At 37.2% G+C, this 21208-nt stretch overlaps 1 pseudogene; it reads right to left on the bottom strand.

Annotated features, from left to right (window-relative positions):
• Positions 1-538: 538 nt before the first annotated feature.
• LOC108513988 (liprin-beta-1-like) lies at positions 539-20701 on the bottom strand (annotated as a pseudogene).
• Positions 20702-21208: the final 507 nt, after the last annotated feature.

The following is a 21208-nucleotide window of genomic DNA, read 5'->3' as shown; positions in this document are numbered from 1 at the left end:
TATGAGAAGACGTAGTTCTCCAGTGAGGTGAGGCAGTTGGCCCTATAGTTTTGACTTCTGGTAGGAGCACAGTGGACAAGTACAAAAAATTTTCAGTAGCACTGGCAGGAAGTGTGAACCTGTTCTCACTGTGCTGCTTCTCAGCAGTCATTTCTATTCTCAGCCATGATAATGTCAACTGCTGTACATTTACCATCAAGAAAGTCACTAAAGAGGAAAGTGACCTCTACTGTGGATACGAAACAGAATTCTTTCACAGGTGAATGTTTACAATTATTTTACTAGGCTTGGGTCTCAGTCTAAGAGAGTTTAATTTATAAATTCTTTCATTTTACCTGTTTATTATATTTCAACAATTATTTCATGTATTTCTGAAAACAACATCAAGGATCCCATTGTTCCTTCAATCAGCTAGAGGTAATTTTAATCAACAGGTGACACACACACAGAATGAATGCACATGCCACTAAAACATCATCACAGCAAAACAACACACGCCAGAAAGCAACAGGCCATGGACCCCATCACCCAACGTCTACTACACCTTCAGTGACTCCCATTTTTGTTCCATCCGCTGCTTTTCATACTGCATCTGACCCACCTTGATTTTCATGCTAGAAAGTTTGGCCATTAAAGACTGGTAGAGAGACAGAGGAGTGAAAGAAAACTACAGATAGAAAAAGACAAGCTAAGTAACTGAGAAAATAGTACCAGTTTATAAAGGAGGTTAGATACAACTCAGAGAAAGGGGAGGTTATGTTCTGTCGGAAGAATTAAGCCTTGTTTTTAAATTCGGATCAGTGGTGTTTAAATTCAAGAAGGTTTCAGCTTGGGGGGAACTTCATTTACTTTTAAAATACCTTCTTTATCATATACTAAGTAGAAAACATGTTATTTATATTATTGGTCATAGATGAACAGTGGAGCCATTTGTTTGAAAATGTTAACCCGTGAGAAAAACTTACTTTGGTTGATTCATGCTTTTTTTCATACTGAAGTCTCTCACTGTCCATTTCACTGACATTTAACCTCAAATCATTGATCTTCTGAATCAGCTCCTGTCCAAGAAGAAACAAGAAAGTGCATTAGGAAAGTGGTAACACAGTTACCTATACCTGCAAAATAGCAGCTTGGACATCTTAAGAAGTCACCAGCTCCTAGAGTTAAAGTTGAATGAATCAGATGAGACAAATAGAAATAAATCTACCTCCTTAATAAACAAAGCATTGGCTGGGAGTGGTGGCTCACGCCTGTAATCCTAGCACTTTGGGAGGCCAAGATGGGTGAATCACAAGGTCAGGAGATCAAGACCATCCTGGCCAACATGGTGAAACCCGTCTCTACTAAAATACAAAAAATTGGCCAGGTGTGGTGGCGCACGCCCATAGTCCCAGTTACTCAGGAGGCTGAGGCAGGAGAATCGCTTGAACCCGGGAGGCAGAGGTTGCAGTGAGCTGAGATTGCGCCACTGCACTCCAGCCTGACAAAAGAGCAAGACTCTGTCAAAAACAAACAAACAAAGAAACAAAATCATTCATTTAAATCCCCAATGCCTCTGCCCAAAGTGATGGGCTTATGAAAATAAAAGGTGACTATAATTTTGATTAAGAAATGTAGCTTAATATCTATTATTTGTCAGATATTTCTATCTTAAAAATGACTCTATGAATGCTATTTCACAGAGTGCTATTTCCATTCTATTTCATAGAATGCTATTTTATATTTTAAATATATCACATTCTTTAGTAAAGCCATTTACCTTTTGAACCTTCTCAGTGATACATGGGTATTTTTTTTCATTTGTAATTTCTCCCTTTGTCCACAAAAATATGGATTTCTCATCAACCCAATATGGGAGAAAGAAATGAAAATTAAATCCTTTAAGCCCATGAATCCTTAAGATTATGAAATAGCCAGGGAAATATTTTATTTTTATTAAGTGGATGATAACAGGAACATGAGAATAGTCAAATCAGTTTTAATTTTGTGGACTATTTTAATGATTGTCATATATAACATCACAAAGTTTATCAACTATTCTCTAATACGTTTTAGCAATAGTGTTGAATTTTTATTAGAAGCTTATCAGGGATTGAGTTTACTGTAAGTTTGATGACAATTCTCAATTGGAAAGTGGATGAAGGCCCTGCTGTTCACCTAATTTTATAATTAGAAAATGAAAGAGAAACCAATCTTAATGTTTACATAACACAACACAATTTTGCACCTTTTCTACTGCCACTTTTTATTTTATTTAGTGTCACTTTTTAAAGAAACAATTTGCTCATAAAACTTGTCCAAGTATTCTGATAAATAGTGGTGTATTTTTGTCCAGAGCCCAGAGAGCAGGAAACAAAATTAGAGTGTTAAGCAATATTAACTCCTCCAAAAGAGACACTTAAATACCCTACGAGATGACTTATTTTTTACTACAAGCCACAAAGATACCTACAATGGTTACTATATTTCTGCTTCTCTCTCCTCTCTCTCTCTTTTTTTTTTTTTTTTTTTTTATGATGGAGTCTTGCTTTGTCACCCAGGCTGGAGTGCAGTGCCGCCATCTCAGCTCACTGCAACCTCAGCCTCCCGGGTTCAAGACATTCTCCTGCCTCAGCCTCCACAGTAACTGGGATTACAGGCGCCCGCCACCACACCCAGCTAGTTTTTGTATTTTTGGTAGAGACAAGGGTTTCACCATGTTGACCAAGCTGGTCTTTAACTCCTGACCTCAAGTGATCCACCCTCCTTGGACTCCCAAAGTGTTGGGATTACAGCTGTGAGCCACTGTGCCTGGCCAGCTTCTCTCTATTTACAAAGACATGCATATATTCCTGGGTCACAAATTCATAGACTACAGGACAAAATTGTCCAAGAATGCCAAAAATTACAAGTAGAACAATGCTATAAGGAAATAAAACTTTGTGAATAGGGATTATTTTAAACTCCTAAGTATAATCATTCAAGTTCACAAAGGCTAAGAGAAGGGATGCTATAATGAAATACACTTCCCAATAAACCTATAGGCTTTTAAATTGTGGTCTCTTATAAAATGGGCAAAATATTATCTATCATAATTATACAATTACTCCTTAGGAGTCACTTAATAATCATACACTATTTCAATTAGATTATATATATTTTCTTCTTATGAATTAGTTTAAGAGCTGTTTGACATTATTCAATAACATATTTGTGATTCGTCATCTAACAGGTCAGAATTCAAGTTCAAAGAAAAAAATCACCTTTTCCCGGTTAACCAATCATCCTTGCATAATATGAGTCCTTAGTGATATTCCTCAATACGATCCCTCAAAAAGGCTCTGTGGTTTTGTGATTATATAATGTAAGTATGTTTTCTATACAGATTTTTAAAATCCAATTATATAGTAAATAATCAGTGTGCCTAAATAATAACTACTAGTACAACCATGCATTTAAGCCCATTATTTACAAAATTAAGAAAACTAGTGTGAACGGACAGATGCTCCAAATATCCTAAAGTCAAAAGTATTTCTAAAGGTTAATGAAAGGATTAATATTTCATATCAAAAGTCTAAAACTAAAAATTGTCATTAGTATTTTGTGATAAAAAGTCAATGTAATCAAAGATTATCCTTAAAATGAAGCAGGATGAGGGCACATAGTAATTAACTGCCTTCCTTGCACACCTCCAGAGAATTTCAACTTTGCCCTAGGAATGCATGTGTATGAGAGACAGAGACAGATTGACAGAGAGAGAGAGAGAGAGGAGACTGTATCACTCACCTCTGTGTCTCTGAACTTATCTTCATAATCCAGTCTGTCCTTCTCTACAGCCGTCAGTTTCAACTTCAAGATAGATATTTCAGCCATCAGATCCAACTTCTGAGTTTCTAAGAATGTCCTACTTAGAAGCTCCTATTAGAATTTAAAAGATACATTCAATAATTCTTTTATTATAAACAGCCACATGTGAATTTACCTCATTTATGATTGCAAAGCAGCACCTATTAAGTAGAGGATGTAGTAAAGTATAATTACTGAATATACACACTTTTAAAAAATTATTCACTTTAGGCTGGGCACGGTGGCTCACGCCTGTAATCCCAGCACTTTGGGAGGCTGAGGGGGGCGGATCATTTGTGGTCAGGAGTTCGAGACGAGCCTGGACAGTATGGTGGAACCTAATTTCTACTAAAAATACAAAAATTAGCTAGTCCCAGCTACTCGAGAGGCTGAGGCAGGAGAATTGCTGGAACCCAGGAGGCAGAGATTACAGTGAGCCGAAATCACACCACTGCACTCCAGCCTGGGCAACGAGACTCCATCTCAAAAATAAGATAAAATAAAATAAAAAATCATTCACTTTCGTTACCCTCCTTTGAGCAGAAATAAACACACGTCAGTTTTCTGAGGGAGACATGTTACGTAGATACACATACATAAACCATATATATACTTAAGTCTGATGATAATATTGATGATGATGGTGATGATACTAACTTTGTTATATGCCAGGCAACTGTTATGACATATACTGTTTCAGTCCTCACAAAAATCTTATCAGGTAGAAATTCTTATTATCCTTAATCAAAAGATGAGGAAACTTAGTAACAGAGAGGTTAGGAACTTGCCTAATGTCATGGGGAGGGGGGAAGAGGCACAGCAGGAGTGGAAACCTATGAGGTTTTGCTCCAGTGCATACTCCATCCACAACTTTACGGAGCCTGTCCTATGTGTTATAGATGGTGCTTATCTTTTTTCTTTTTTCTTTTTCTAATTTTTAATTTTGTGGGTACATAGTAGGTATATATATTTATGGGGTACATGAGATGTTTTGATACAGGTATACAATGTGTAATAATCACATCATGGAAAATGGGGTCCCCTTCTTAAGCATTTATCCTTTGTGTTACAAACAATCCAGTTATACTCTTATTTTCAAATGTACAATTAGATTATTATTGACTATAGTCACCCTGACGTACTACTAAATACTAGGCCTTATTCAAACTATCATTTTGTACCCCTTCGCCATCCTCCACCTCTTCCTTTATCCCCCACTACCATACCCAGCCTCTGGTAACCATCCTTCTACTCTATTTCCATGAGTTCAATTGTTTTATTTTTAGATCCCACAAATGAAAACATGAGGTGTTTGTTTTTCTGTGCTTGGCTTATTTTACACATAACAACCTCTAGTTCCATTCATGTTGTTGCAAATGACTGAATCTCATTCTTTCTTACAGCTGAATCACACTCCATTGTGTATAAGTACTACATTTTCTTTATCCAGTCATTTGTTGATGGACATTTAGGTTGCTTCCAAATCTTGGTGGCTGTGAACAGAGCTGCAGCGAACACAAGAACACAGATACTTATTTGATATACTGATTTCCTTTCCTTTGGGTATATATCCAGCGGTGGCATTGCTGGATTATATGGCAGCTCTATTTTTAGTTTTTTGAGGAATCTCCAAACTGTGTTCTCCAAAGTAGTTGTACGAATTTACATTCCCACCAACAGTGTACAAGGGTTCCCTTTTCTCCACATCCTTGCCAGCATTTGTTACTGCCTGTCTTTTGGATAAAAGCCCTTTTAGCTGGGGTGAGATAGTATCTCATTGTAGTTTTGATTTGCATTTCTCTGATGATCAATGATGTTGAACACCTTTTCATATATCTATTTGCCATTTGTATGTCTTCTTTTGAGAAACGTCTATTCAAATCTTCACCCACTTTTAAATTGGATTCTTAGATTTTTTACTATTATTATTTTTTCTTAATCATAAAACATACACTTATAGGCGACAGTTAGGAAACCAACTGAATGCAAAGAAAGAAAATTAAAATAAGCCACAATCCTATTGACATTTTGTTGCAGATTCTAATGACATAAACACTTTATATTGTGTGCATGTGTTTTGAGACTCTGCTACTCTCAATTTTTTTTTTTTAATGTGCTGGTCTAAGTGAATCAAGAAACTTACTGCTGCATCAGAGCAAACACAACATAGAAATGCAGCATCTCAAATAGTTCAGCAGGGAAATGCTATTTTGGTTTTGGCCTCTGCACATACCCGCTGCAGCATTTCTTTTGTGGCATTCAGCTTCTCTCTGTGCTCTTCAACTCTTCAAGACAAAACTCCAAATCTCTAATCTTCTCTCCCTCATCCTCCACCTGGTCTGTTAACACACTTAGCTGTATTTAGAATAAAATACTGCGATGAGTGAAAAAGAATTTGGGTCCAACTGCATACGTTATTTCTCTAAATGGAACAAAAAAAGGAATGATCCTACTACTCATACGATTGTAAAGAAAAAAAATCTGAGAAGTACCAAGAAGACAGTGGTCCCTCGCATTCCTATTTATATGTTGGTTTTTGATTTAAGGAGCCCTGTACAATTTCAGAGAAAATTTGTGTAGATGAGTAATGTACACTATTTTTTGGTTAAAGCCACTTCAACCATTTATGAGAGAGAGTGTGCACATCTTTTTTTGCGGGCAGGGTGGAGATAGGATTAGAAGAGAGGAAATGAAGTTAATGTTTCAAATAGAAATTATCAAGAGCTATTCAAATTCGATACTGCAAGAAGAATAAGGAAAAGAACCCAGGGAATTCAAGTTCCGTGAGCTCTTTGAAGACGACACAGTTCATGGATGTGTTCAATATAGTCAAAGGTCCATGAGGAGCTGTTGGGCTAGTCCTTCAACTCTAGTGCTTAGAGCCGATCTCTGAGATTTTCTTCAATAATCATCACCCAGTAAATAGACTTCAATTCATTTTGCTCCGTATACCAAAGAAAAACATACTTCAGTTCATTTTGCTCAATATACCAAAGAAAAATGTTTGTCAAGCACTTAAAACATTATGAAGAAGCAAATTCAAATTTAGCCCACAAGGAGGATTCTAGTCACTGTTGTGTTTTGTCTCACACAGGGTATCATTTTTTTTTTTCTTGAGATGGAGTCTCGCTCTGTCACCCAGGCTGCACACAGGTTATCATTTTTAAAATTGAAAAATTAAATATATTTATTCAGATTTCAGATTCAGAAATATAAACTTACATATATGCAGATTTTATGCTATATTCATATATCCAAATTTCTGATATATATTAAAATATATTTTAAAGTCAGATCTAGCCAAGTGTAGTGCTGCACACCTGTAATCCCAGCTACTTAGGAGACTGAGGTAGGAAGATTACTTGAGCCTAGGAGTTCAAGACTAACCTGGGCAATGTAAGAAGACCCTGCCTCCAAAAAAAAATCGATCAGATCAGATGACAGATGAAATCAGATGACATTGCACCTGTATTCAGACTAGCCCTGGAAGAGCTGAGGTTGATTAATGGCAGCTCCTTCTAAACTGGGTGTACAAACCATCATTTTGCCCCAGTCCACTACTCCCTATTATATACAGATGGCTTACCATGCTTATTTCTATTAGCAGTCTGGTTGCTAATAGAACTGGTTTCTATTAGCAGTCAGGTTGCAAGCAATCTGAATTTGCCACCAATTTAAAACAGTCTTTGTAAGTATGCTGCAAGGAAAGAACAGTATTTAAAAATCACTTGCCTGAAGAATGAGGGATTCTTTATCATTTTCTAAACGTGCCAACCTTTCTTGCTACACATCTCCATTCCCAGGTAGGTGTCCATTTGTCTGAAAAAGGAAATAATATGGGTAAGGCTGATCTTCTCTAAGAATGATATATTGTAGATACATGATAATCACAAGTGTTCTTAGTCCAAGGGGCCTGAATTGAATCTGGCACAGCTGTCACTGTCAAACAGAAAATACGAGAATGCAATTTGGTTCATTTACCACAAAAGAGGTAAGACAGGCATGTTAAGTGTATAAGCATGTTTTTGCCAAACTAAACATTTCTTAACAAGCAAAAAATAATGACCCACAAGGCACAGTGGATACTGGCATCTCCACTGAGAGCAGACACACACCCAAGGGCAGGCAAAGCTTTGTGAGTGTGTAGGGGGCACCCCTAGCTGTTGAGGTCTGTCTCTCTTCCTCCAAAAGTGTAAACACTCAGGCCACAGTGACTTCCCCTGGTAGTGCCGACTAGCCTCACTTATCTGCATTTTAACAATTTCTCTTCTGACCTTATTAACTTCTTATGAGTTTGCTTGTTCGTATAATGTTACCTTCTATTCCAGGGCAGAGCCTATAAATTGTTTTGTAACCTCCCCAGCATCTGGCTCAGTGCTCTGCGTATATTGATGCTTACTTACTATTTCTTCCCCTCCCTCATGCCCCACACGCTTTCAAAAAGAAAATCATATTTGAGCATATTTATGCATGGTATAAATGCCAAAGGAAGTATAGACTGAGAAATGACATATAGATTGTTTCTTCCTCAGCTGTCTCACATGCAAGTCATGAAAGACACATGAAGAGGCTCACAAGAACAGAAAACCTAAAAACATCATTTTGAAATGTATGCAGTAGTGTAGGCAGTGTCTCTCATAATCTCAGCATAACCATAAGATATGTAATCCCAATAGAATTTCCTGATTCTTCATTCAAATACAATAGAAATAAAAGCCAGTTGAAATTCGAAAGTGTTAGATGGGGCCACCCAGGGTTCAATTGAAAAAGAAAATAATACCTTCAAATTTAGAACCAGAAAAAACAGACATCTGTTTTTAAAATCCCATACAAGTAATAATATTTTAGAAACAGATACATTTAACTAAGTAGGAAAAAAAAAAAAAAAAAACTGCTGTTTAGTGAGGACAAAAAGCAAAACTGGCCACGTGTGGTGGTGCATGCCTGTAATTCCAGCACTTTGGGAGGCTGAGGATTGCTTTGACCAGAAGTTTGAGACCAGCATAGGCAACATGGTGAGACCCCATCTCTAAAATAAACAAATAAACAAATAAATAAATAAAACAGCCAAGCATGTGCAGTGAGCCGAGATCGCGCCACTGCACTCCAGCCTGGGCGATGGAGTGAGACTCTGTCTAAAAAAAAAAAAAACAAAAAACCGCCAAGCATGGTGTGTGCACCTGTGGTCCTAGTTACTCTGGAGACTAAGGAAGGAGGATCACTTGAGCCCGGGAGGTGGAGGCTACAGTGTGCCGTGTTTGCACCACTGCACTCCAGACTGGGCAACAAAGCGAGACCCTGTCTTAAGAAAAACGAAACAAAAACTATCTTTCTTCTGGTTGGAGGAAATTATAGCAAGAAGAGAGCACGGTTTCCTCCCAAGCTACTTTGTATGATATGGAAGTGAGGTGTTCCAAAACCAGTTCTCCAAAATTAGCCCCAAATAGAAACAAATACCGAAAATTGACTCAAAATGAGCATATTTATGTTTCTCAATATGGTATTGATACTTACAAGCACTCAATGCTCAAGGGTAGTTTAGTATATTAAAACTCACTATAGGAACATAAAGCAGAATTTAAGAGCGATCAATGTTACATCCTTGTGTTAAGTAGGTAAAGACTGTTCTGTCCACATGTGTTTATATTTCTGCCAATTTTGTTTCCTTTGTATTAAGAATATTGGCAGTAAGATCCATTAGGTAAATACCCTATTGTCTCTATTCTTCCTCCAACTCCCATATTCTTCTACCTACCAGGTCACTCAAAATCTCCCCACATACGGCAATGCTCTCTCAACACCACTACTTTTACTCCTTCTGCACGGATCCGCTTTTCCACCCTTTCTTCTTCTTTCCCCCATTCCTTAGTCCACTCTATTAGGGCTGGTCTGTGAAGTCTTCCTTGAATTCACTGTTTACTATGTGCCAGCAACAGTATTAGATGAACCTTCATTACAGCAGGCGTTTTCTGAATGCACTAAGGTTGACTTGACTGCCTACATGTCTCCTCTTCTATAGACTCTGCATTCTTTGCAAGTAGATTTGCCTTGGCATGTGACATACGTGGGTGATAACTAAATGTCTGTTGAATGGAAGAAGCCGACAGGTGTTCAATAAACCGGGTTGAATAAAGATGACGGCAGGTTTGGTTTTGATCTGGCCTTCTTGCTTCTCCAGTGAGTTCTTATTTATGTGTCCTCTATAATCTAGTTTTATGCCTCATGGTTGACCTCTATCTAGACTGGCTCCTTTCTCCCAAGCCTTACTTCTCTCTTCCCACTATGTTTTAGGATGATCTCAGAGTCTTTTGTAATGTACAATAGTTAAGGGCCTCTTGTGTGAGTTCCCCAGACATTTTCTTCCTCTCCCCTGGTGTAATAGTATAATATATATCCTACCTCTTATTTCTTTCCTTTTCTGTCTTCACCTGCAGCTTTGGAGAACTGATCCTTAACTCCTTCCTGAAAGCTCATCATTCCACTTCTGTTTGACTTATTTCCTGTTTCCACTGGGACCTGTAATCCCACTTCTATTTACCATTTTCCATTTCTTCCTTTTAATGGCTTCTCATTTTCTTTACAACAAACTATCCCAAGGTTTTGTACCCAACACTTACTCACATCCCACTCCTCCCTCTCAGGTAAATCCATCTTTCATAACCCATTTCTCTCCTCGTCATTACATTGCGCCATTCTCATTTCCCCATCTACTGGCTGGACCTCGGGGTCTTGTCTTAAACTGTGCTCTTTAGTGTTTCTCCTATCTGCCTCCAGGTGGAATGATCACTAATTTTATGTGAGTTGGTCACTCAGCCTAAGTTTCTCAGTGCAAAGTGTCTTCCCCCCTTTCTTTTGATTCTTCCATGGTGCTTATTAATCCTGAGCACCTAATTTAAAATGTATTAAGTATAAACTCCTGTTGACGTCATCTGACTTTCAAAGCACGGAAGAGCAGGCCTTAAATCCACTTTACCTTTCTTACTTTAGCTCATGGTACAGCCTTTTATTGACCACATCCAATTCAGCTAAGTCAAAACTGGAATCAACGTGGGGATTTCAACAGTACAGTATCCAACCAATAGTGTGTGTGGAGAGTCAGGGAGGGAGATCTAACTCAACTGTAACACTGGTACTTTGATTTAATTAAGGAACTTATGGCTTCTGCCAGGTTTTCCTGGCATGATGGGGAAAAGCACATCTGAAAAGCTTTATCCCTCATATAATTACAGAATCTTAGAGCTAGCCAGGAACCTCACCTGGAAAACGAATTCCCTGACTCTACATGGCAGGTGCTACACATAACATCAGAACACCATCTACTTTTTCCTTCACCATCTAAGTGGAAAGCCTTCTTTTTAATAACAACTTCCTTTTAATTATCAAGTATTACAATCAAGCATAAAGATGTAATAAATGTTAACATCTTTCCTTTGTGTCTGTTTAAAAAACGTTTTTTATTACAGAAAATTTCAAATAGATTTAAAGTAGAGAAATGAGCACAATGAAACTCCATGTACTCGTCACTCCATTTCAAGAGTTATTAATTCACGGAAGGTAGGAGTCTCACCCACTGTCTTTACTTGTAACACCACGCTGTGTTTTCCTTTGAGTTTCTGGGTTCTACTGGTTTGCACTGGTCTACAGTTGTCTTCCCTGTTTCCCCTTTGTTTCACTTTGTTCTTTCCTGAGCTCTGCTGTCCTGTCTACATCCAAAATCAACATACAAGCAGTGATTTGCCACAATTATGCTTATTTATTTTATAAAACAGAAGGTAATTTTGAAAGTAAAAATTTCCCAAATCAGAATGGTGAGTACCTAAATTAAAATGGGGAAAAGAAAACAGCCCCCTTTTTGAGGACAACAAATATTAAAACATAGCTGGATTAGTAATACACATATACACAAATACACACACATACCATATTCCAGCCAGTCATTATTATACTTATTTTTAAAACTAGTTATTAAAAGTATCACACAGTCTTGATTTCATAATCCTGTTTTTAAACATTCAGTATCAAGAAAGGAAAAGTAAGGCTCAGCCCATGAAATCTCCTTTAAGTAAACATTATCTCTAGTTACCAAAATAAATAATTACTATGACAGCATTTTGTACGCAGAATTATACCTCTGCCACGCATGTAAACATTTACTGCATGCCTGCTCTCCACTAGACTCTGAACTAGGAGGAGAGATTGAGATAAGACTTGAATCCTTCAGCCATGAAGAGCACAGTCATATTGCATTTGAGTTCAATACTGTAATAAGGCATCTTACACCACTACTGTCCAAAGAGTCAGAGAACATGATACCAATGATGCTGGAAACCAAGCAACCAGGCAGTGGCAGTACTCCACTCCCCTGTCCTCTCACTAGGTGTGATGGAATAAGGGCATGAGCTTCACAGTGGGCAAGCGGGGGGCACACGTTTAGACAATATATTACTCTAGTCATAGGTATACACCTAAGTCCCCTGAATTTGGGAAGGACAGAGAAAAAAGAAGGTCCCAGTGTCCCTAGAGGCAAAGCGCCGGCTCCCATCCTAGTACAGCAGCAACTTCATTCATTCAATATCTTCATTCACTCGTTTATTCAACATTTGTTGAAAGCCAGCAACATGTGATAGGATACAGAGATCTAGAGAAGGAATCTGTCTTCTATTTTGGGAAGGATAACATGAGACCAAGAAAAAGTCCCTATTGTTCTTGTCACTTTTTCTTTCTTAACTCACTTTCCTAAAGGAACAGGGAAACCTCTTTCCATTCAATCCTAACAAATACCAGTGGCCTAGGATTCCATGAAAAGTACATCTTTTACCTCTGTAAACTAAGAATTCTGCTGATTTGGTCAATTTGTTTTTCTGTGTCTGTGAACACTGTCATGGGAGTTTACTTGAAGCTTAATTTTAGCTAGGATGTCTCAGTGAGGCACCGCATGACTCAGATAATTGTGATCACCTACGGGATATAATCTTAAGATGTACCTTGTTTGCCAAAGGCTGAGAAAACATTTCCTAGAGGCACAGATGAAAAGCAAAGCCAGTCAGAAAGCAGCAGGGATCGGAGGTGGTAGGACGGCGACTGCTTTGTGGGGCTGGGAGTCAGGGACTCAGGGAGAACAGCCAGAATCCCTGCAGAGAGCACGTCCCATGGCTGAACTCTTTAAGTTATGAATATTTTTATTTTTATAGCAACTTTTAAAAACACACATTTGGGATTAATATTATCTAACTTTTAATGTAAAAATAAGAGAGAAGTGTATTATGATGATTTAACAGGTCTGAAGCCAGTCCAGAACACCTCATTTCCCCTGTTTATACTCTATCTCATGGGTGATGATGCCTGCTTTATAGTTATTACCATTAATATTCACCATTAGTATTTCACTCACTTTGTTGAAAATTGTATTTTTGTAATTTCTGCTGACTTTGAGATGGCCTCATAATTAAAACTGCCAAATAGTCAGACATCTTTGGGATTTCACTACATGATCCTCTGCTGACATGGATCAAGGTCATGATCCTCAGTTAAAAAAACATTATAAGAATGTTCTAGGGCAACTCATCAAGTTAGACCTAAAGTAAATAACTATTTGCTTGACTCAGACAATTAGACATATTTTTCTATTTGCCTTCTTAAATCTGGAGCCTCATAAAGCAAGTAATTCTCCATTATTAATATCTGTGTTCACACATTATAATATCTCACAATCAAAACAGAAAATTCAGCCTTAGTAACTAAACAAATATATCATAGTCTACAGTTTTTTTCAATCACAGGAGATACACTTCTGAATTTTAGAAGAAATTTGTTCATTTCCAGAAGCCTATACCTATACTAATAAATTCATTCTTACAGATTTAATATCCCTTCATGGTAACAGGCTACTAGTGTTGGTATTTGATGACATTCAGTGTCTGATCATATGAAACAAACAGGCAGTAGCAATCAGTAGTAAAGAAATAACCTGCATCCTACAAGAAACCAGGGGATCTCCCTGGCCCAGGCAAAATGATAGTTGGAACTGCAAATGCCCAGTTGCACTAATGAAAAGGTTAGTATCCATCTTAAACTACAGGGCCTCTCAAGTTGGCCATCATTAAACATGAATGGAACCATAATTATATATCTGTTATTATTATATATCTGTTATTAATATATCTGATATAAATTAATATATCTGATATATATTAATTATATCTCTGTCAATAATAACAGAGATATAATTATTTCCAAAACTTTTGAATTTAAGTTTTCTAAAATATTCCAGAAGCTTCTCTTTGGTCTGAGAAACGTTTGTACTCTTTTGTCACAAGAAGTGAACTACGTATGGGTGGTTTGTAACTTCATTCCCCTTGTAACTGGACCCAATTCTCTTTCCCTCATTGCAAAGGGATTGTGTTAAACATTCTCCCTCTATTCTCTTCTCTACGTTCTACTCTTCAGTATTGCCTTTCTGACTAGCCTTTTCCAGGCGTATTCATAAGCCCTCAGCATACATTAGTTCATAGGATCCTTACAATCCTAAGTGGCAGTAACCATCATCCCCATTTTACAGATGAGAAAACCAAGACACAGAACTTCAGACATTTTCACAAGGTCATACAAGCTTTGAAGAGTTAGGGTCAACATTAAAATTCAGGTCTGCTGTTACTACAGCTTGCATTTGAAATTGCCTAGATGCACTCCTGCCTTATCATTCACTGCCTCCTTTTTTTAAACATCACAATCTCTTATTTGGGCAGTTTCCCCATACTCAAATATGAAGAAGAAATTTGCTAGGATTCTGTGTTCTTTAAATTCTAGGACACCATCAATTTTAATTTTGTATTGTGGTAAAATATATATGTAAAATTTACCATTTTAACCCTTCTAAAGTGTATAGTTCAGTGGTAGTAAGTACATTTACATTATTTTGCAGCCATCACCATCATCCATCTAAATAAACTCTTTTCATCTTGCAAAACTGAAATTCTATGTACAATAAGTATTATCTTCCCATTCCCTGCTCCCCTCAGCTCCTGGCAGTCACCAATCTACTTTCTGTCTCTAAAATTTGACTATTCTAAGTACCTTATTAATAAAAGGAAAGAAGGGAGAGAGAAAGGGAGGATGGATCTGAGCTAAAATGTATACATATCCCCATTTTAAGATCATAAAACACATCCTAACTTCTGAAATATTAAATTGGAAAATCTAATATTANGCCAAATAGTCAGACATCTTTGGGATTTCACTACATGATCCTCTGCTGACATGGATCAAGGTCATGATCCTCAGTTAAAAAAACATTATAAGAATGTTCTAGGGCAACTCATCAAGTTAGACCTAAAGTAAATAACTATTTGCTTGACTCAGACAATTAGACATATTTTTCTATTTGCCTTCTTAAATCTGGAGCCTCATAAAGCAAGTAATTCTCCATTATTAATATCTGTGTTCACACATTATAATATCTCACAATCAAAACAGAAAATTCAGCCTTAGTAACTAAACAAATATATCATAGTCTACAGTTTTTTTCAATCACAGGAGATACACTTCTGAATTTTAGAAGAAATTTGTTCATTTCCAGAAGCCTATACCTATACTAATAAATTCATTCTTACAGATTTAATATCCCTTCATGGTAACAGGCTACTAGTGTTGGTATTTGATGACATTCAGTGTCTGATCATATGAAACAAACAGGCAGTAGCAATCAGTAGTAAAGAAATAACCTGCATCCTACAAGAAACCAGGGGATCTCCCTGGCCCAGGCAAAATGATAGTTGGAACTGCAAATGCCCAGTTGCACTAATGAAAAGGTTAGTATCCATCTTAAACTACAGGGCCTCTCAAGTTGGCCATCATTAAACATGAATGGAACCATAATTATATATCTGTTATTATTATATATCTGTTATTAATATATCTGATATAAATTAATATATCTGATATATATTAATTATATCTCTGTCAATAATAACAGAGATATAATTATTTCCAAAACTTTTTGAATTTAAGTTTTTCTAAAATATTCCAGAAGCTTCTCTTTGGTCTGAGAAACGTTTGTACTCTTTTGTCACAAGAAGTGAACTACGTATGGGTGGTTTGTAACTTCATTCCCCTTGTAACTGGACCCAATTCTCTTTCCCTCATTGCAAAGGGATTGTGTTAAACATTCTCCCTCTATTCTCTTCTCTACGTTCTACTCTTCAGTATTGCCTTTCTGACTAGCCTTTTTCCAGGCGTATTCATAAGCCCTCAGCATACATTAGTTCATAGGATCCTTACAATCCTAAGTGGCAGTAACCATCATCCCCATTTTACAGATGAGAAAACCAAGACACAGAACTTCAGACATTTTCACAAGGTCATACAAGCTTTGAAGAGTTAGGGTCAACATTAAAATTCAGGTCTGCTGTTACTACAGCTTGCATTTGAAATTGCCTAGATGCACTCCTGCCTTATCATTCACTGCCTCCTTTTTTTAAACATCACAATCTCTTATTTGGGCAGTTTCCCCATACTCAAATATGAAGAAGAAATTTGCTAGGATTCTGTGTTCTTTAAATTCTAGGACACCATCAATTTTAATTTTGTATTGTGGTAAAATATATATGTAAAATTTACCATTTTAACCCTTCTAAAGTGTATAGTTCAGTGGTAGTAAGTACATTTACATTATTTTGCAGCCATCACCATCATCCATCTAAATAAACTCTTTTCATCTTGCAAAACTGAAATTCTATGTACAATAAGTATTATCTTCCCATTCCCTGCTCCCCTCAGCTCCTGGCAGTCACCAACGTACTTTCTATCTCTAAAATGGACTATTCTAAGTATCTCAATAAAAAAAAAAAAAAAAAAGGAAAGAAGGGAGAGAGAAAGGGAGGATGGATCTGAGCTAAAATGTATACATATCCCCATTTTAAGATCATAAAACACATCCTAACTTCTGAAATATTAAATTGGAAAAATCTAATATTATCAGCCAATCACTAATTATAAGCATATAATCTTCTACTTGTTGGATTCCCAATGCTGGCCCAAGTTGCTTTTTGGTTCTGAAATAAAGTCTAACATGGTAGGTGTGTGGTGACAACTCAGTTTCACTCCTATGCTTTTATGGTTCCAAACAGTCAGTCCTGCTCTTTTTGCCTTTTGCTGTCTTTCTTCTTTCATCCTGTCATTCTCTGTGTGCGAGAAAACACACGTAATTTGAAAGGTTGGGGTCAAGGTGAGGAATTCTTATAAATAAGTTAGATGGATATAAATAAATTTAGCAACAGCAACAAAAGTCCCTTATCTCTCTGGATCCACATCTAGTTTATTTTGTTATTGTTACTTTTAGGATAAAAACTGAATCTTCATTAGTTCTATAAAATATTTGTCATTTTATGGATTCTTACGGTTAAAATGTCAAATAATAAGATAGAAAGCAACTAAAAACATTGGTCAACAAGACATTACCCATCCAAAGAATACATTTAAAACAACTTCCATTCATTGAAACGTGCATTCCACTTTATCATCCATGGAGCATCATTCATTACAAATATAATTACTGAGCCAGGCATTCTTCTAAGCACTAAGGATACAGGAACTTTTTAAAACTAAGGACAAAGATCAGATTCATGATGCTTACATTCCAGTTGAAAAGACAGAAAATAAATGATATAAACATTACAAATACATTGTACATAAGAAAGTGGTGAATGCTAAGAACAAAATAAAGCAGGGAGATGTAAGACAAAGAATAAATGGGTATAATTTTAGTTAGGATGGTGATGTAAGGCCTCACTGAGAGCAGGACTTTTGAGTAAATACCAGAAGAATATGAGGGAGCTAGCCATACAAATATCTGGGGAAAGAGCTTTCCAGGCAGAGTGAAAAGCCAGTGCCTGGAAAAGCCAGTGCAAAGGCTCAGAGGCCAGTGTACCTGGCACGTTTAAGAATCAGTGAAACAGCCAATGTGCTTGGTGTGGAGTGAATAAGGAGATGTGTGATGAGAGATGAGGTCAGAAAGTCATGGGGAGCAAATCCTACAAGGCCTTGCAGCCCACAGTAAGCACTGTGGTTTTATTTGCTGCATGCTAAATGGTCAGAAGAACATGGAGTAAAGAAGGGGTGAGATAGGACATTGAAACAGACTAAGGAATATGCCAGGAAACACCAATTTCAGAGCATGAAGCAATCTCCAAAGAAATCAGCAAACCTGGACCTTTAAATCTCTGGAGGAGAAATTTGCAGAGGAAATATAAAGTATAATAGTAAGGCATTATGTGTTTTAATGAGTAAAATATCTCCAATGGTCAAGTTTGCATAGCTGCACACCCGCTAAAGGATGGATTCTACTATTTGCACTCAGAAATGCAGAGGTAAACCAGGTGGGAACACAGAGTATTCAGCACAGGACTGGCTGGGAGCTCTAGTATTTGTGTCACATCATATGAAAATGTTTTAGCTGTAGGATGTACTCTCAAGGTTCCCAAAGCAAGCAGTTTTCATGTCTACCACAGATCCAAAAGTAGATCACAATTCTTTCATACAATTCTCATTAGTTTTTATATAAACACAGTTAGCTCATAAGTGTATTAGTGCATCTTACTGAAAATTGAATATCCTTTAAGCACAAAATATCTCCTTTCCTCTGTCCTCCACTGAATCTGCTTTTGTGACACTCTTTTGATTTTATGTGTTCATCACAGATTAAAACCCTGGTATTTACCGCTGTACCCAGACAAAGGGTGGCTCTACCACATCATCAATTTTTGAGAAGGATGCCTAGAAAGAGGCCTTGTTGTTTAGTGAGTAACACTATTAACCCATTTATGCTGAAGGTTGCAAATTTTCTGTGAAAATCAGAACTTGGCAATGGCCTTGAGCAGTAGGATATAAATAACTCCCACAAGCTTAGCGTTCCAATAATGGAACACTATGCGTAAATGGGTTAAAGGCCCAAATCCACAATTTAATTCGAGAACTGGAACTGAAAAGATTGAAATAAACCACCAGATGGCACTTCAGGTCAAATACTGCTAGAAACCGCTGTGGCTTTTTGAATGTCTTTCATTATGCTTTCCACTTAGCATTGCCATTGGGTCCTTTATAATGAATAACCCAATATAACTGAGAAATCATCTACTATGTGCAAGATTCTTTCCCTTATAGGACTATTTGATTTAAGCCACAGGAGGTCATTCAAGCACAATCTAAAAGCCAGTCTGTCTTTATGGGCAGAATCAGGTGCCCTGTTGTTGGTATTTATAAAATGTACACTAATAGCACTTTTTAAAAAGTTATCCTTAGAGTCAAAAGAAAATTAAGATATCTTAAGGAATAAAATAGAGCACATCTGTTGCCCTATACTTTTTTTTGTTCTAATCAGCTACTCTATGTTCTAAATTTTGGAATAAGCAACAAAAGATTCATAATACAGAATTTATAACAGGCAGACACCTACCATTTGACTCTGAAGCCATTCAATAAGTATTTCTGCTGTTGAATCTGGGATCTGGCATCTCAAGCCTTCTTTCTCATCTGTTTCCATCATCTCTAACAATCCACGCAGGTCTTCCACAAGGTGCAGAGCTTGCAAACTTCCCATGAATGGAGAGGTGGGAGATTGGCAATAGAAAATCCAATTGGAATATTCCAGGGCCTTAGAACCTAAGTTAAACAAAATCACAGAGAGAGCAATGGGATTTATGTTAGATAAAAATACCAAAGCCGAAGGTGGTAAACCAGTCTGGTCACAGTAAGGAACAAACAAAAGAAACAGAAAAAAGAGAATTCAATCACATAAATCTCTCCAAGTCAGATTTACATGGTGCAAAAATTAAAACCATGTAGTTGATGGTAAATATCCATGGTGCAATTCCTAACGAGGAGGCCAATCAAGGGGTATAGAAAGAAAAAGAGCCTGGTGGGCTTTGGTGTGAGGTGTGCTGGTATCGTGGAGATCATGGATAAGAAAGTGGAAGATCAGAAAACACAAATATTAGAACTAATTCATTCTGCACCAATATTGGACCAAATGATTTCTGGCTTAGAAAAACTGTGGATGAAGGGTTATGAAATGAACCCAGATAAAGGCTATTAGAGTAAATTCCAAGGAAAGATAATGAGCTCAATGTGTTAAATGATTATGCTGATGTGCCTATAGGACTTTTCCAGAGAGATATCTGGTTGGAAATTAGAGATAGGGACTGGAAGCTTAGCAAAGAATTGGGAAGGTAAATAGATGTGAACAAGCTGGGTGCAGTGGCACGTGCCTGTAATCACAGGTACTTGAGGTGGGAAGATTGCTTGAGCCCAGCATTTCAAGGTTGCACTATGCATGTTATTCACAGGCAATCGTGCCTGTAAATAGCCACTGCACTCCAGCTTGAGCAACAGAGCAAGACTTCCTCTCTTAAAAAAAAAAAATAGATATGAGAGTCACTGGCGGAAAGTGAATTTTGAATTCAGGAAAACAGATCAGAACATTCATGGTTACTGGGTAGAGCAGTGTCCCTCAAAATATGGTCCACAGACCACCTACACCAGAACCACCTGAGATGCAGATTCTTTATCCTTGATTAGAAACCTAGGATGGAACTGGAATTTTTGATATTTTAAAATAATGTTTGAGAATAATGCTGGCAGAAAATGGAGAAAAGGAACAAAAACGAAATTACAGGGAAGCAAAAGGCATAGGGCTAAAAAATGAAAATCAAGTGAAAAGATAATATGAAAGTTGTAGTGAAAAAGTGAAGTGAGCAGAGTAAATGCTGTGATTCTGTCTTTCACAAGATGCAGATCACCTGCTATGATACCATCCATCTGTTCCAATGCTGCAGCCAACATATCGCTTGCATTACTCCTCATTTTCTTATTTGTCAGGGGCAAATTCCAACCTAGATCTGGAAAAAAATATGATGTTATTATTACATCCATTGAATGACATAGGCTTGCTAGTGGGTTTCCTAATTCTCCTTCAAATGATAACTCTGTTGTGTAGTCAAACATGGAGCAAAAACTTCAGTAGTGGAGCAGTAAGCTGTGGCCAATCACCTACTTAGTGCAAGGCCACATGTGATACCTGTATCAGTTAATAAAGAAGATTCCATTCTTGCACTTGAGGTGTTTAAAATCCATTAGCATGGTTTCCATTCTGTTCTCTAGAACTCTAGGCCTCTGTAAAGGGCAACAGGGATGGCCATGGAAGCTTGCTGAGGGCCACGACAAGCACTGGCCAGACAAGACTCCTTTCTTCCTTTACCAGCCTCACCCAATCTCTGTTCTCTTAATTTTTTTTTTTTTCTTTCTGTATAAGGGCTTAAGATTTGGCTAAGAAAAGGATTCACTAACACATATACTAAAAGTATGTATACACACACACACAAACACACACATA

This window comes from Rhinopithecus bieti, unplaced genomic scaffold (assembly GCF_001698545.2).
Source record: "Rhinopithecus bieti isolate Rb0 unplaced genomic scaffold, ASM169854v2 scaffold_33437, whole genome shotgun sequence".
Classification (NCBI taxonomy): Eukaryota; Metazoa; Chordata; class Mammalia; order Primates; family Cercopithecidae; genus Rhinopithecus; species Rhinopithecus bieti.
The sequence above is the reverse complement of the archived record's forward strand: the minus strand, read 5'-3'. Positions and strand labels throughout refer to the sequence as shown.